The sequence below is a fragment of the Leopardus geoffroyi genome, chromosome C1 (assembly GCF_018350155.1).
Source record: "Leopardus geoffroyi isolate Oge1 chromosome C1, O.geoffroyi_Oge1_pat1.0, whole genome shotgun sequence".
In the NCBI taxonomy this organism is placed as follows: Eukaryota; Metazoa; Chordata; class Mammalia; order Carnivora; family Felidae; genus Leopardus; species Leopardus geoffroyi.
This window is the reverse complement of record NC_059328.1, coordinates 84,112,663-84,129,929: the sequence shown is the minus strand read 5'-3', so window position 1 is coordinate 84,129,929 and position 17,267 is coordinate 84,112,663. Positions and strand designations below refer to the sequence as shown.

Below are 17,267 nucleotides of genomic sequence, written 5' to 3'. Positions count from 1 at the left end.
ATGTTTAAGTGAATGCTGTCAACATGTTTGAATGCAACTGAACTCTTCTCTACTATAGCACTTAGATGATCATTTATGAATTTTGACACGACTCTTGAGGATTTCTATTTAATAATGTTTCTTTAAATGCATCTCAGATGTGAGGTAAATTCTGGAGGCTGACAGAATCATATTTCTAAAGGGTTGCATTTGTCCTGTATGCTTGCTGTTTACTTTAATGTTAAGTAGAACCATTAGTCTACCTTTAAGATACAGCTTATAATAGAGAAGTAATAAGGTTTTTTGAACGTTTTCCAGTATTTGCCTCACAAAAGTGACAACAAGAACAGATCATTAAGATTCGAGCAGGTACTATGATCTAGTAGGTACTCTTTTGTATTTTATTACAAAGGATTGTCCAGGAGAGCTAGTCTACATTTTGGCATATTATTTTGAACTTACTTTAGAACATTGTTGTTTAAAATAGTGCTTATTAAAACAAACACCTCATCTTATTGCACTTTCACTGTAAGAAGACTTTACAACATAGTAATTGAGAGGGGTCTCAGTGAGATTTTCTGGTTTTGTCACTTCCTAATTCTGGGACCTTGGTCAAGTTCCTTGAGCTCTTTGTGCTCCTGCTTCCTTACATACAAAAAAGTAATGATAATAGGATTCATTTCTTAGGGCTGTACTTTATGAAGTAATTTATGTCAGGGTTATAAAATTGACACAGAGGTAACACCTAAATTAAATTAGGAACTCATATTACTCTGAATTCATAAAAAATGTTTAGTTATACATTGTTGCCATATTTGACAAAGAAAAAAACACAGGAAAATAATTCTTTCATTCACTCAGTAAGGAAATATTGAGAGCTTACTATCTGAGAGCACACAGGGCGTGTACTAAGCGTTGGAGAAAGGATCAAACACTGTTTCTGACCTAAAGGAGGTCACTGGCTGTGGGCAGACAACTGAAAAGACAATACAGGATTGTCTCTTCTAGGATGAGGTAGAGCTGGGATCTGCAAACTTTTTTCTGAAAAGGGTCAGATAGCTAATATTTTTGGCTTTTTGGGTCACACGGTTTTTGTTAAGTACTCAGTTCTGCTGTTGTGCTACAACAGCCATAGACAATTGTCAGCAAATAGGCATGGGTGTGTTCCCCTAAAAGTTTCTTTATAGACACTGAGATTTAAATTTTATATGATTCCCTTGCATCTTCTTTTGGTTTCTTTTTAAATCGTTTGAAAATATAAAAAACATCTTTCTCTTGGACTATACAAAATAGGTAGTAGGCCATATTTGGTCTGTAGACCACAGTTTGGGGAGCCCTGAGACAGAAGAAAGATTAAGGTTCCTGTGAAAAGTGGCTGTAAGTAAAGTCTTCCTGGAGAAAAGCATGACTGGCTGAGGTTTAAATATTGAGTAGGGACGATTCAGGTGAAAAAGTGAAGGAATAACATTCTAAGCAGAAAGTAACGTGGGTAAATAATAGCCGCCAATAATAGTCATTAAAACGGAGTACTTATTTTGTGCTATGCACTTTAGATAAATTATTTAATTAACTCATCCGAATCATCCATATAAGATAGTCATTATTATATCTATTTTGCAGAGCAGAAAATCGAGACTTAAAAAAGAAAGTACCTTACTATGGACATGTAGATAGTAAGTACCAAACAGGCATACTGAGATCAGATGTAAATGATTCCATGCATGAGCTCTTAAATATTATATTATACAATCCCATTAGATTTTAAGCTATTTAGAAACCAGCAAATACCATGTACAAGGCACTGAATAGATGTGAGTTGGTAAAGAAATGGAGCGAGATCAGTGCTCTATTAATGAGTTTGGAATTTATCCTGAGGTGAAGAAAGAACTATCACAGGATTTTAAGCAACAGAATCTCATATGATAAGACCTGTGTTTTAGGGGGTACCTGGGTGGCTCAGTCCGTTAAGTGCCAGACTCTTGATTCGGTTCAGGTCATGATCTAATGGTTCATGAGATGGGCAACCCCCACCCCTGCTGCCCTCCCCTCCCCTCAGCCTCTGCACTAAAAGCACAGAGCCTGCTTGGGATTCTCTCTCTCCCTCCCTCTCTGTCCTTCCCCCATTCAAGTTCTCTTTCTCTCTCTCTCAAAATAAATAAATAAACATAAAAAAAGACATGTTTTAGAAAAATGATTCTAGCAACATGGTGGAGAAAAACCCTTTGCCAAGCAAGGGTTCCAATAAATATTTGTTAAATAAATTTTTAAAAAAGGACAGTGTATGAAAAGGGTTGAAACAGGATACATGAAAGGCAGTTGGAAACTACAGCAATGATCTAGACAAGAAGTGATGGGGTCTAAATGCAGACAGTGACTGAGGGAATAGAAGAGGAGATAACAGACATATCGTAGTTCTCAAACTTAATTCCATAGCGTAATTACTGTGGTGCTTTTAAAAATTACACATAGTTAACCTCATCCCTGGAAATTCTGATTCAAAAGGTCTGGGTGGGTACTAAGCATGTGCATTTTGTAAGGTGTTCATGGGTGATTCTGAGAAGTAGGCACTCAGGAAATAGAATGAGGGTCACATAAATAATGGCACATTGACTAAGATTAGGAATAAATGAAGGAGAAGATAAATTACAGACTAAAGAAGCTGCAGCAGAGTCATTGTGGTTGCTTTCAAATGGTGACATAGGACAAACACTAGAGTGGCCCAGAGCTCTGGAGGAGAACCAGACGGCTGATAGAGAGAGGGAAGTCAGTAATCATTCACAGAAAGAGGATTAAACACATGTTCTTTGAGTTAAGTAATGTTCCATGCTGAATTCAAGATCAGAATAGCTCAGAGGGCAATCAGACATTTGAACTCAGGCCTACTGGCTTCTCATATCTTTAAAACACATCACATTTCAACTTTGGGTTTGTCCTTAATTAGGGTCAGTAAGGTTCTGCATGCCAGCATGGCACCATAAAATTTCCAGAAAAGAGGCATTTGCTAAGACTGTAGTCAAACACGGAGTATCAGCTGAGTTGGCCAAGAGGAGACAGTCAGCAGCAGCAATAACACTCAGTGCACACCAGCTAATCAGTGGCACCCTGGGGAAGGCAGTTGCCACAATTAGCGAAACTTTTTGCAAAGCTGAAACAGAAGCTGGTACAAGAGAGAATGGGCTGCACACTTAGTCAACACCTACAGCAATTTCTAAAAATGTTTCATTTAATAGAAATAGTCCATGCCATCAGTATGAAGGAGAATATCTGTCTTTTGTCTGTTGGAGAGAAAACATACATATAACTCTCATAAAGATAACTAAAACAATTTTGATTAAAAAACGGAAAGCCACAGGGGCGCCCGGGTGGCTCAGTTGGTTGAGTGTCTGACTTCAGAAAACAGGTCATGATCTCACAGTTCGTGAGTTTGAGCCCCTCATTGGGCTCACTGCTGTCAGTGCAGACCCAGCTTTGGATCCTCTGTTCGGATTAAAAGCTCTCTCTGTTTTATCCTTCAGTCTTTCTCCTCAGAAACAATAATTTTTCAACTATTTCTAATTTTTTCCTTGTATTTGTATATAATACACTTCTGTTGCTGTCACTTGGCTTAATTTTTAATATATTATTTGCTTTATTTTATACTCGTTCTCCTATCCCCCATTGATTCTCCTCTGCGTCTTTTTAAAAATAGCTGTATCACAACATTTAAGTCAATCGGCGGTGCTTACCTCATGTTCATATGGATATTATTCATGGCAGAGCCAAGTAGCATATCATGATTGTTTCCTTTCTAGTACAATCTTCTTTATCTCCCACATGCCCGGAATAAATAACTCTCTTGCTTTTTCATTTCATTTACTTTAAGCCTGTGTTGCTAATTCTTTCCAATAGAACCAACAAATTCCTATGGTTTTCCAAATGCTCATACAACTAACCTCTCTCTCTCCCGACACACACGCACACACACACACACACACACACACACACTTTCTTTGTGGAGAATGTCCTCTAGACTCTTCTATTTATTCTCTGTTCTGGACAGGATTCATCTATTGCACAGATATCCCTTTGGGGACTTCTTTTCCTACTCTTCTGCTTTAGACCCCTGTTTCCTGGATCCTATAGTTTCCTCCTTATGGATTGTTGCCTTTTTTTTCTAGATGACATTCTTCACTAGCTTTCAGAGAAATGGTGCCTGACAAAGTATATTTCTTAGTTGTACTTTTTTGAAGGTGTTTTTTGCCATTCCATGGAATTTAAAAATTTTGGTTATCGTATTTTTAGCTTCAAAGTATTTTTTGGGTGTTCCTTTATCATAGCATCTCTTTTGTGCTAGAAATGAAATAAATCTTATCTGTTTTGGTGATATTAATTTAGTGATTTGCCAAAGTTTTCTTATTTTTCCCTGTGATACTGCTGCGGTCAACATACTAAGAGAGTTAAGTCCAGAGGTAACAGGTGGTGGCTAGAGAATGGAAAGGTTTAAAATGGGGTTATGGAAGGACTACAGTTATTGGTAAAGACAAGAGAACAGTTAGCTGAAATTGGGTTGGGGGCAAAGCAGTGCAAGAGCTGGGCATCGTTCCCTCTACTCCTTTCAGATAATTCTCTCGCCAGCCTTGTGGGTGTTTCCTCATGTGTACTTATTGATCTGTAGTCCACAGAATTTGCTGTGGGACCATCTGTAGATGTCCTGTGTTCCCTATCTGTGCAGTGCTCACTTGTCTGTCATTCTGCCCCACAGTTCCAGTTGCCTTAGCGTTTCCAAGCTTCAGTTCTATCTCCTCAGCTCAGGGAGTCAACTGACTCTGTCTCCATTCCCTCTTCTAGCACTGTCTCCCAGAAATTCAAAGCAGTAAAGCTGTAGCAATTGTGGGGCTCATCTCTTCTGTTCCCCATGTCTTGGAGATCACTAGCCTTTGTTGTATGGTGTAAACCCTTGTTTTATATGCATTGTCTGTTATTTGTTTCAAATGGGGGGAAATCTAGTCCCTATTACTCCATCTTGACTGGAAGTAGAATATTGAACTGCACAATATCTTGAAAACTGAAAACAGAAAAATATTATTAGGTGACTACTTAGGAATCATGGAGTGCCTGGGTGGTTCAGTCGGTTAAGTGTCTGAGTCTTGATTTCAGCTCAGGTCATGATCTCACAGTCATGAGATTGAGCCCCATGTCAGGCTCTGTGCTGAGTGTGGAGCCTGCTTGGGATTTTCTACCTCTCTCTCTCTGCCCCTTCCCTGCAAGCTCGCTCTCTCTCTCTCTCTCTCTCTCTGTCTCTCAATAAATAAATAAACATTAAAAAAAGTTAGCACAAGTAAAGTAACAGTGAGTATCTGGATTATGTTTCTGGGGCCTGAATGCACAATTTGAAAAGTGTTTTTGTTTTGGATGGTATGTATAATTTTTTAAGTTTTTTTTTTAAGTTAATTTATTTTGAGACAGACCGAGAGAGTGCAAACAGGGGAGGGGCAGAGGCAGAGAGAGAGGGAGAATCTCAAGCAGGCTGTGCACCATCAGTGAGGAGTCTGACATGGAACTCAAACTCATGAAACTGTAAGATCATGACCTCAGCCAAAATCAAGAGTCAGATGCTTAACCTCTGAGTCCTCCAGGTGCCTGTGAATGGCATATGTAACTTAAGTCTACTAGATGTAGAGAAAGTGGTTAACTGAATTCTAGTGGGAATTCTTAAAAAAATTATCTATCTATCATCTATCTATGTATCATCTATCTATCATCATCTATCATCTATCTATCTATCTATCTATCTATCTATCTATCTATCTATGTATCTCTCTCTCTATCTATCCAACTATCTATCATTATTATTATTATCTATCTACCTATCTAATCTGTTCTATGTATCAGCCATCTGACTTACATGCTTGGTAAATGAGTTGGGATATTTCCCATTCTGTTCTTTATAAAATATTATAGTGCCTATGCTTTATACAAAAAATAATTTGTATGTCAAATTTAAGCAATACTTATTTTATAATTTAGTTTTTGCTACTTTAGTTAAGGAAAGCTTCTTATTTTAGGTGCATAAAATTAACCTCATATTTTTTCAGTTATTTAAAATTTTCTTATATTTAGCTTTTTAATCCAACTGGAAATTATTTCTCTGCATAGTGGAAGTAATGCTATGATTTCACTATTTTTCCATACAAAAAAGCCAATTGGGCCAATGCTTTTAATGGAATATAGTCTATTCTTAATTAATTTGAAATGTCCCATTTGTCTTAGAACAGGTTTTGCAAGGGTTGTGTATCTTTCTGGGTTCTCTATTTTCTTCTATTGATATACCTACCTACTGTTGTGCCAAAAATACACTGTTTTAATGCTTGTAATTTTGTAATGTATCTTGATATATAAGATCTTTTTCTACAGTCCTTTCAGAACTTTATAATTTTATGTAAGTTTTAGAATGATTTTGTCGGTTCCCTAGAATTATAATTTGAATTTCCATTGGTATGGCACTGAATTTATTAATTTGAGCGAACTGACGTCTTTACAGTATTGAATCTTCACATTCATAAAAAATGTTTCATTCAAGTTATTTAGATTTTTAAATATTATTTAGTAAAATTTTATAACTTTCTTTATAATGTTATTATTTTTTCCTAGTTAGTTTATAGTTTTTATTGCTAGTGAGTACATGATCTATGTTTATATTACATTTTCTCTTAGGTTATTGCTAGTATATAGGAATACTTGCTTTCATATACTGATCTATGTTCAGAAATCATGCTGAGCTCTCTTAATGTTATTTCATAGTTTGTCTATGACTTTACTAGCATTCACTATGTAGAAATACATATATATATACATATATACATACACATATATGTATCTATATGTGTGTGTGTGTGTGTGTATATATATATGTATATACATATATATATATATAAAATCTTCAAATAATGGTGATCTCATCTTTTCCTTCCCAGTCCTTATGTCACTTATCTCTTTATCCAGTTTTTATTACATCAATAAGGTCTACCAATATAATATTGATTTGCATCAGTGATAGTAGATATTTTTGTCTTATTCTAATTTAAGGAAACTGCTTCCAAAATTTCACCAATAGGAATAATATTGGCTGTATGTTTTTCAAGTTGTAGAAATGTTCTCTTCTCCTAGTTTTTTAAATGTGGTAGACCTGTCTTGTTTATATCTTTGGGTCTTATAATTTCTAGTCACATCAACAGTACTTCCAGCTTCCAGCATATACATCCCTTTGTCTAAGGACTTTCTCTCTTTTTCCAGTGTTTATGGCAAGTCAGGATCACTGGACATTGAAAACATCTAGAAGCAACCTTCTACCAATGACTGATAGGGATTGTTGGATAAATATCCTGATCTCTTGCTCCTTAAGTGGGCTGGCTTTGAGATGGCTATTCTGTCATGCTTCCTAGAATTTCCTGGTGAAATTCAGTTCAAGCTGCCTACAGCAGAAACTTTCTTGATAATGCATAATTTACTGGCTTGCTTCCTTCTCTGTCATACTTCCCTACTCCTCTACTGGTGTTTTCTGAGGTCATCTACTAAACAACAGATTTCTACTAAAATGTCTGTCTCAGGATTCTTCAGAGGAAATGTAAACTAAGATGCTAGTAAATATCTATACATTATATGTCTTTCGATGAAATAAAAGGGATTTGAATTTTAGTAAATACTCTTTCTGAATTTAATGAGATGAGAATGTTACTATACTGAATGGTTTGATATATTTTTGTCTTAAATCTCATTTTAAAACTAAAGTTTTTTTTATAGTAAAATTTATTAAAAAGTTCAATTTACACTTAATAAAATTCACCCTTCTTGGTTGTACAGTTCAATTAATATATTGAAAAATGCAAAAATGGTGCTACTATTATAATCAAGAAATATAACATTTAATTGCTCCAAAAAGTTCACTTGTGACACTTTGTTGTCAATCCCTTCCCTGCTTTATAGTCCTTGACAATGACTGATTTGTTTTCTTTCTTTCTTTTTTAAAAATATTTATTTTTGAGAGAGAGAGAGAGAGAGAGAGACAGCATGAGTTGGGGGGGGTTGCAGAGAGAGACACACACACAGAATCTGAAGCAGGCTCTAGGGCTCTGAGCTGTCAGCACAGAGCCCAACAAGGGGCTCGAACTCACAGACCATGAAATCATGACTTGAGCTGAAGTCAGATGCTTAACCGACTGAACCACTTAGTCGGTGGCCACCTAATGACTGATTGTTTTCTATCCCTACAGACATTCCTTTTCCAGGATATCATATAAATGGAATAATAAAATATATAGAACATTTGAGTATAGTTTATTTTACAGATCATAATGCTTTTGAGATTTACCCATTTTGTTGCATGTATCAATACTTTATTCCTTTTTGTTACTCAGTAGGCTTCCATTGTATGAATTTGCATATGTTTATTCTCCAGTTGATGCACATTTAGGCTGTTTCAAGTTTTTGATGACTGAATAAAGCCACCATAATTATGCTCATACAGGTTTTTCATATGAAAATATGTTTTCATTTGACTTAACACTTATTTTGCAGATTGATGATTCATATTGTTTTTAACTTCATAAATCTACAAACTGTTTTTATTTTTATTTCAAAGTTTATTTATTTTGAAAGTGAGAGAAAGAGAAGGGGAGAGAGAGAGAGAGAGAGAGTGATCAGGATTGGGAGAGGGGCAGAGAGAGAGGGAGAGAGAGGATCCCAAACAGGTTTTGCACTGTCAGCACAAAGCCTGACTTGGGGCTTGATCTCATGAACTGTTAGGTCACAACCTGAAAACAGACCTGAAGTCTGTTTTATGGTCCAGTATCTTCTGTTTTGAAAAATGTCTCTATGTACTTGAAAAGCATATGTAACCAGTTTTTGTACAGTATAGTGTTCTATTATGCTAATTAGGTCAAGATGGTTGATGGTATTGCTCAATTCTTCTATATCCTTATTGATATCTGGGATATATATCCTACCAATTGTTGAGAGAGAGATGTCCAATATTTCCAACCATAATTGTAGATTAGTCAATTTCTACTTTCAGCTTTGTCGGTTTTGATTCATGTATTTCCAGAAGTTCTGTTGTTAGATGCATATACATTTAGCATTATTGTACCTTCTTAATGAATTAATTCTTTTACTATGAGCAATGATAACAGTTAACAATTATGTAATCTTTCTATTTTTGGTAACCTTGTTTTGAAGTCCACTTTGTCTGATATTAATGTATCCGATGAATTTTTCTTTTGACTAAATTTTACAAGGTATGTCTTCTTTTTCCATTCTTTTATTCTTAACATATCACTATTTTTATATTTAAAATTAGGTTCTTGCACCTCTGCCTTTTAATTGGAGTGCTTATTAGGCCATTTACAGTCAATGTAACTATTGTTATTGTTAGATTTAAATCAACACTTTTAGTTTTTTTTTTTCTATTTTTCTTATCTGTTATTTGTTTCTTTCCCTTTATCTTTTCTGTATCTACTATAGGTTTTTACTTTGTGGTTATTATAAGACTTACATAGGGGTGCCTGGGTGGCTCGGTCGGTTAAGCGTCCGACTTCGGCTCAGGTCATGATCTCGCGGTCCGTGAGTTCAAGCCCTGCGTAGGGCTCTGTGTTGACTGCTCAGAGCCTGGAGCCTGTTTCAGATTCTGTGTCTCCCTCTCTCTCTGCCCCTCCCCTGTTCATGCTCTGTCTCTCTCTGTCTCAAAATAAATAAACGTTAAAAAAAAATTTAAAAAAAAAAGACTTTCATGAAACAACTTATAGCAGTCTAAATTGGTAACAAGTATGAACACATTCTAAAGTTCTACATTTTTATCCCCCTACCACACTTTATGTTTTGATGTCAAAATTTACAACTTTTTTATCTGTGTATCCATTAACAGATTATTGTAGATACAGCTATTTTTACTACTTTTGTCTCTTAACCTTCATACTAGCTTTCTAGGTGATTAACCCACAAATTTTGCAACATTAGATTATTCTGGATTTTATGATATATCTACCTTTACCAGTGAAATTAATACTTCCTTATGTTTTCCTGTACGAATTACTGCCCTTCTGTTTCAGCTTCAAGAAGTCTTTTTAACATTTCTTGTGAGGCCTGTTTGTTTCTCTTGTCTTCTTTTTGTGTTTTTTTTATTAGTTGAATATTTCCTATGATTATACTTTATCTCCACAATTGTTTTATTAGTTAAACTACTTTCTCTAATTTTGTTTTTAGTGGTTGCCCCAGAGTTTAGAGTATGCATCCTTAATGTATTGCAATCTAACTTCAAATATTAAATATCACTTTGTTTATCCTGTAAGAAACTTTTAACAATATACTTTCAATTCCTCTTTCCTTTCTGTTGTGTTATTATAGCCATACATTTTATTTTACCTATGTTATGAATTTAAAAATACTGTTAGTGTTTTTTTGTTTTGTTTTGTTTTTCACTTTAGGTAATTTTAGATTACAACATTTAAATATATTTCTTTATATTGATCATAATTTCTACTATTTCTAAAGCTTTTCATTTTTTTATATATTTCCAAATTTCTGTCTGAAGGACTCAATTTAACATTCCCTAAAGTGTATAAATGCTAGTAGTAAATTCTATTATCTCTTGTGTATAATACAAAATCTTTATTTTTACTGGATATACAATTCTGGGCTGACAGGTTTCTTTTCTTCCTGTCTTTCTTTTAGTACTTTAAAGATGACATTGTCTTGTGGCTTGTATAGTTTCTAATAAGGTCTGTTGTGATTTTAATTTTTGTTCCTCTCTGTAATGTGTCTCCTCGCCCCCCTCCAACCGCCAGTCTTCACATTTTCTCATTATCTTTATTGTTTTTTCTCTTTTAACAATTTGAATATGTATTAATTTGGGATTCAAAAATTATTTATACTGTTTGGGTTTCTCTGAGATTCCAGGATATGCTGTTTGTGCTATTTTCCTATTTCAGAAAAATTTGTGACTATTACCTGTTTACATATTTTTTTTTATTTTTTATTTTTAAAATTTTTTTTATTTAAAAATAATTTTTTTAACGTTTATTTATTTTTGAGACAGAGAGAGACAGAGCATGAATAGGGGAGGGACAGAGAGAGAGGGAGACACAGAATATGAAACAGGCTCCAGGCTCTGAGCAGTCAGCACAGAGCCCAACGCGGGGCTCGAACTCACGGACCGCGAGATCATGACCTGAGCCGAAGTTGGACGCTTAACCGACTGACCACCCAGGCGCCCCTACATATTTCTTCTGCCTTAATTTCTCTCTTCTTCTTTCGGGACTTGAGGTACACATTTATTAAATATGGTCCCACAACTCTTGAATGCTTTTTATTGGTTTTTTACACAATGAATAATTCCTACTGACCTTTCTTAAAGTTCTCTGATTCTTTCCTCAACCATTTCCATTCTATTGAGGGATCTGTCAAAGAAGTTCCTCATCTCTAATGCTGTGTGTTTAATGTGTAGAAATTCCATTTGGTCTGTTTTGTTTGTTTCTTTGTTTGGTTTCTATTTCTGTGCCAAATTCCATACCTGTTTATACATGTTGTCCACATTTCCATAAAATGTTTATTATAAGAGTTATACTAACTTGAATACCCTGCTTCCTGATGCTAGCATGTGGCTTTCCTGAGTCTCAGTCTGTTGGCTGCTTTGTGTCTTGACAATGAGTTGTTTTATCTTCCTTTTCAGTGTGTCTCATAACTAATGAAAAATTTAAAAATGTAATGACACATATCATAAGCAGAACAGTAAAGACAATGTAAATAGCATTTATGATTATAAATGGACACTCTTCTTCTGTCAGTTAGTGTGGGGGAATGAGTAAATGTAGTCATGAAAATGAGTTTGATTTTGGTACTGCCATGGTTATCTACAATGCACCACAGACTTCACGTTAGTCTAACAATACCTTGTACTTAGGGAGCGGGCTGGAGTGCTGGTGGATTTTCCTCAATGTCTGTGCTCTACCCTCAGTATTTATGCATCCCTATACATCTGAATCATGGGAAGGGGTGGAGTAGGGGGTTTCTCCAAGGTCTTGCTTCTCCCTAGTAGTAGACTACTGTCTTTTGTTACTCCAATTTTGAAAGCCTAACTGTGGTCACAAGGAAGGTTTTCTGTTTTGCTGGTTTAACATGAGTCTTGGTTTTGCTCTGTTCCTAGGCCTTAGAGGCTGTATTGCCTGTGTTACTAACCATTAGATTTTACTACTGTCCTGTTTATTTGTACTTTTTGAAAAAACAGAACTTCTCTGTTCTTTATTTTAATCAGAAATTTCTGAGAGTCATTTTGTTTCATAATTATTTCTATTTCACAAAATCAAAAAGTTTTCTATTATCTCTATTTTGTTATTTTGAGATTTTGCATCACAATTTTATTGTTTCTATTGTCTTTAGTTTTACTCTCTAGTTTACTGAATGGAATCCTTTCCTCATTAAAAAAAATCCTTTTTTGCAATAAATGCATTTAATACTACTTCTTCTAAGAGATGCTTACCTATATCCTGCAAGTTTTGATAATAATGCTTTCATCATTTCCATTACCATTTTCCATTACCATGAGTTTTCTCATTTCCATTACCATTTCTTTTTTTTTTTTTAATTTTTTTAATGTTTATTTTTGAGAAAGACAGAGACAGAGACAGAGTGTGAGTTGGGGAGGGACAGAGAGAGGGGGGAGACACAGAATCCGAAGCAGGCTTTAGGCTCTGAGCTGTCAGCACAGAATCTGGCGCAGGGCTTGAACTCATGAACTGTGAGATCATGACCTGAGCTGAAGTTGGATTCTTAACCGACTGAGCCACCCAAGCATCACTCCATTAACATTTTTAAAAACTCCTTTCCATTAAGATTTCTTCTTTAAGTCGTAACATTATAATTGTAACTTTCAAATGGGTTTTTTAATGTTGCTGAGACTTACAAAAGGGGGGGGGGTCCCTGTTAGCAATGGGAATGAGATTTACACAGCATAATTCCTGAAAATGATAGCCAGTTTATATATTCTCTTTGTAGCAAAACTTGGCCTTGTAATTACAGTCTTCTATTATAGGTGCACCAAATATTCATATTCAAGTTAGTGAGAAGGTATAAAATAAAACACAGGAGAAGCTAGGAAATACAAAAATAGAATAAAAAATTAGGTTAAGAAAAAATTTAGTCTGTCAATGTGCTAGCTGTCATCCTAAAGCTGAACTTCATGGTAGTCAAAATATAAATAGTGAACACTAATCTAAATTTTCCATGAGGGAAATAGGAACTTATTCTTTTGTTTTTTAAATTTTTAAAAATGTTTATTTATTTTTGAAAGGGAGAGACAGAGTGCAAGTGGGGAGGGGCAGAGAGAGAAGGAGACACATAATCCAAAGCAGACTGCAGGCTCTGAGCTGTCAGCACAGAGTCTGACATGCGGCCTCACAAATCACGAGATCATGGCCTGAGCTGAAGTTGGATGTTTAACCAACTGAGCCACCCAGGTGCCCTGGAACTTATTCTTTAGAAAAGATTTTCCCAGTATTTAGGTAACTACTTGTCTCAAAAAATTTTTCACAAAAGGGGCAATTTCATTGTATAAATGAGCTCCTCAACAACTTCCCTATAATAAATTTAGTAATGGTATCATATTTCTATTTCCATGCTTCTATGCAAAGTCTTCTGCAATTGATGTCTGTAGGAGATATCATTTGCAATGCCTTCTATGCCAGTGGCTCTCAATGACATTGGGCAGAACCCATGGTGCTTAGCTATACATATAGGCCCTGAGATATGTAGGCCAAGGCCATAACATGGAATACAGCTTAGGAGTAAGGAGTAATTCTTCAAGAGATAAAATTATTGTGGTTCCTGAACAATGGTCCCAAAACTAAAGGCAATGGGAAAACTCTATTATGCAGAACAACCTAATTTCTATCTCTTCTAAGTGGCTCCACAAAGTTTTTTTGAGGGAGAGAGAAATAGAGAGAGAGTGTGTGTGTGTGTGTGTGAGCAGGGGAGAGGCACAGAGAGAGGGACAGAAAGAATCTCAAGCAGACTCTACACTGTCAGGACACAGCACGATGCGGAGCTCAAACTCACAAACATGTGAGATCATAACCTGAGCCCAAATCAAGAGTTGAATACTTAACTGACTGAGCCACTCAGGCTCCCCAGTGGCTACAGTTTTAATAGCTGTGTGGTCTTGGGTGAGTTACTTAACCTTTTTAAGCCTCAATTTGCTCATATATTATATAGGGATACTATTTATACCTTCTTCATAGAGTAGTTTTGGGGTCTACATGAGAACAATTATAAAAAAACACTGAACAAAATATAAAACTATTATTTTTTTTTTAATTGAGATAGTTCTTAGACTTCAATACATAGGGATTCCAGATGTTACTGGAAATACAAATATTTAATTTTCTATACTCTCTTATATCAGTTTTACTTTTAGTAAATGAAGAACTACTTAACTAAATGCAAATGAGTGATTAACTCTTATAAAGGAAGTATATTAGAGTACTAACACATGCCCATATTTAGCATAGGGAAGTTATTGGTGGTATTTCCTCCCTAGAGAGGAAATCACAAAGCCCAATTTCAAGTGCTGCTAGTGCTACTTAGTAAACGTGCATCCTTAGGTGCATAACTTAATGCCTCTTGGTTCATTGCTTCATTCATAGACCTGAGGGATTTGAGTGGATGATTTGAGGTCCCATCTGTGCATTTACCCTATAAGACTCTTTGCCTCTTACGGTGTTACTTTTTGAATAGTTCAAAACAACAGCATCATCAAATTTGGAATCCATCATGTCCCAGAAGTCTAAGATTAGTAGGATATGTGGTAGTAAAGTTCCAGTGTATCAACAAATCAATATCTAACTGCCATTTTGCTGTCTTCAAAATGTAGCCCTTTATATCAACAGAATGATACAGAGCTCTCTTTATTGGAAAGCAATCTAAGAAAGAATGATTTAGACAGAAAGGCTCAAGGAAAGATAAGCAAAGTCAAGGAGAAATACAAAGGTGACTTACAAAATTGACCCAAATCAGGAATCAAATTGATGTTAGGATTTGACCTAATATTTACTAGTTGCTTAGAAAAAAATTCCCCTGCAAAGAGAAAACAATGTTTGAAAGGATATAAATTTGTTAGATGTCTATAAGTATCTATAAAAGGATATAGAAAAAGAAAAAGAAAAAAGAATTGAAAGCCCTGAATCTCTTAGGTTATTTTAGAGTAGAAATTAAATGCACAGATTGAATGAGGCTTTTTGCATGCAGCTGAAATAGCCACACCTACCCAGCATTTTCCTTTGTTCCTCTTAGCCAGTCTAATTGTTTCATAGAATAAAAACATCAGAGTTACTTTCAGGTTTTTTTTTTAACTTACAAGCAAAAGATATCATTAGTGTTGCTAATAATCCCTTTCATATTTCATGAACAAATAAATTGTGCAGGTGTCCAATCAGAATAAAATAATCCTGTACCCTAGGGGAAATTCCATGTAATTCTCTCACATTACCTTGCCTCTGTGACTCACCTTTTTAAGCAGAGTTCACATATGTGTTCTACTTGTTTTTTATTTCCTGTAAGTCATAAAATAGTGATATGGGAGAATGTAGCAAGTTCCCTTCTAGTTTATTGTGAGGGGGTAGATCTGTGTTGATATATGGTGAGCTGACAGGCGAAAAAAATGAACACATTTAACTGATTCCAAATGTGTTATTTTCATTGATGATTCCCTGGTTTTAAAGTCAAGATATTTTGATTGAGCCTTAGAAGAATTGGACTTTTCATTCTTTAGCTTACCACAGAATTATCTCAGCTGGGGATCCCAAATAAAATTTGTTGTTTGTTCTTGCCTTCACTTCCTGTAGATTCCAAAGAGAAACACTGAAGCCCTGTGGGGAATGGTGACTGTCATTGATTTTGAACCAAATTATCAAATATGCCACTGGGATGATAGATAAACCTCTAGCAGTTGAATATTACCCTCAAAATGGCAAGACTAAAATTTTTGCAAATCCCCTCAAAAACTCCGAACACATAAAATCAGTGCCAATCAGATTTAAGAACTCATTCAACTTGTATTATTAGAGAAGCTAAGTTCACATTTTCTTATTTCGCTTTTAGCATAAGAAGACGATATGCATCCTGCCTTCTGACTTAGGCAGTTCTTTCATAAGTATGATTGTACAGCTCATTTGTATAGATACTACTTTTTTGATACTTTGATTCTGCAAATCCTTTGTCCATCAATACTTAGAGGTTTTGTTTTACATCTTCTTAAATGGAAAAATCTGACAAAACTTAAGCTTAAAATGTTGGCCAGGTGAAATGCTCCCAAGTCCTTTTTTTTTTTTTTTTTTTTTTTTTTTTTTTTTCATTTTTTGGCAGGATCTGAAAACATTTGCTCTGACCCCCTAGGGCTAGAAGTATTGATTTTTTAATGGGTACACTTTTCTCAAATGGAGTCCATCGCTTAAATCTAACATCCGCTCCTCTATTGAAGGAGCAGTTTCTTGATTCCAAGTAATTACTGTTCCCCTTATTGCCATTGATATTGCTGTGTTTAAGAATCTATATATTCTCTCAAGGAAATTTAAAGTTGTTCTTCCATGCCAGAAAGCAAAGATGCAATTGGATATTAATAATTTATGTTATTATAAAAGTTATAACAAAGAATTTTAAAATACAGACTTTCGTAACATAAAATTTTGAGTTTCATTCTATAAAAAACATACCTTATATCTTTTGAGATCAGGTGGGTGTATCTCCTCAGATTGGGGTACATAAGTCCCCACTATGTACAGATTCTTTCAAGAAGTGAAGGATTGCAGAGACTGTCATAAATTAAGATTTCTTACTATACCTTTATAAAAAAGAAGAAAAGCATCTTGAGAGTCATGGTATCCAGTTGACCACAAATTTCAATGACTTGCATTGTTCATATAATCAGTAGGCCATCCGCCAATAATCTAAAATGCATGATGGTAGATGGTGATAGAAGATGGTGACTGAATTTACAATAAGTTTATTGTCTTATGCAATGTGGAGTTGAGACTTGTCTGTTCTTAGTTCCTTTAGCAACTCTGGACAAGATCATCCATCATTTTGACATCTACCTCCTAACATGGCTTTGCTTATAGAGTTGGGCTACTGGCCAATATTCATTAAGTAAAAAATAGCTATCTGAGGGGTGCCTTGCTAGCTCAGTCAGTTGAGTGACTGACTCTTGATTTGGGCTCAAGGCATGAACCCAGGCTCATGGGATCAAGCCCCATGTTGGGTTCTGTGCTGAG

General features: G+C 35.3%; 1 protein-coding gene across 1 annotated transcript in view; it reads right to left on the bottom strand.

Annotated features, from left to right (window-relative positions):
* Positions 1-16,837, bottom strand: part of SNX7 (sorting nexin 7) — a 306,074-nt gene extending 289,237 nt beyond the window's left edge. Inside the window, exons 1-2 of the mRNA XM_045478386.1 lie at positions 16,710-16,837; positions 15,775-15,866 (exon numbers count right to left, since the gene is read on the bottom strand). The gene's annotated coding sequence lies outside the window, so the exon portion shown is untranslated. The remainder of the gene's footprint in view (positions 1-15,774; positions 15,867-16,709) is intronic.
* Positions 16,838-17,267: the final 430 nt, after the last annotated feature.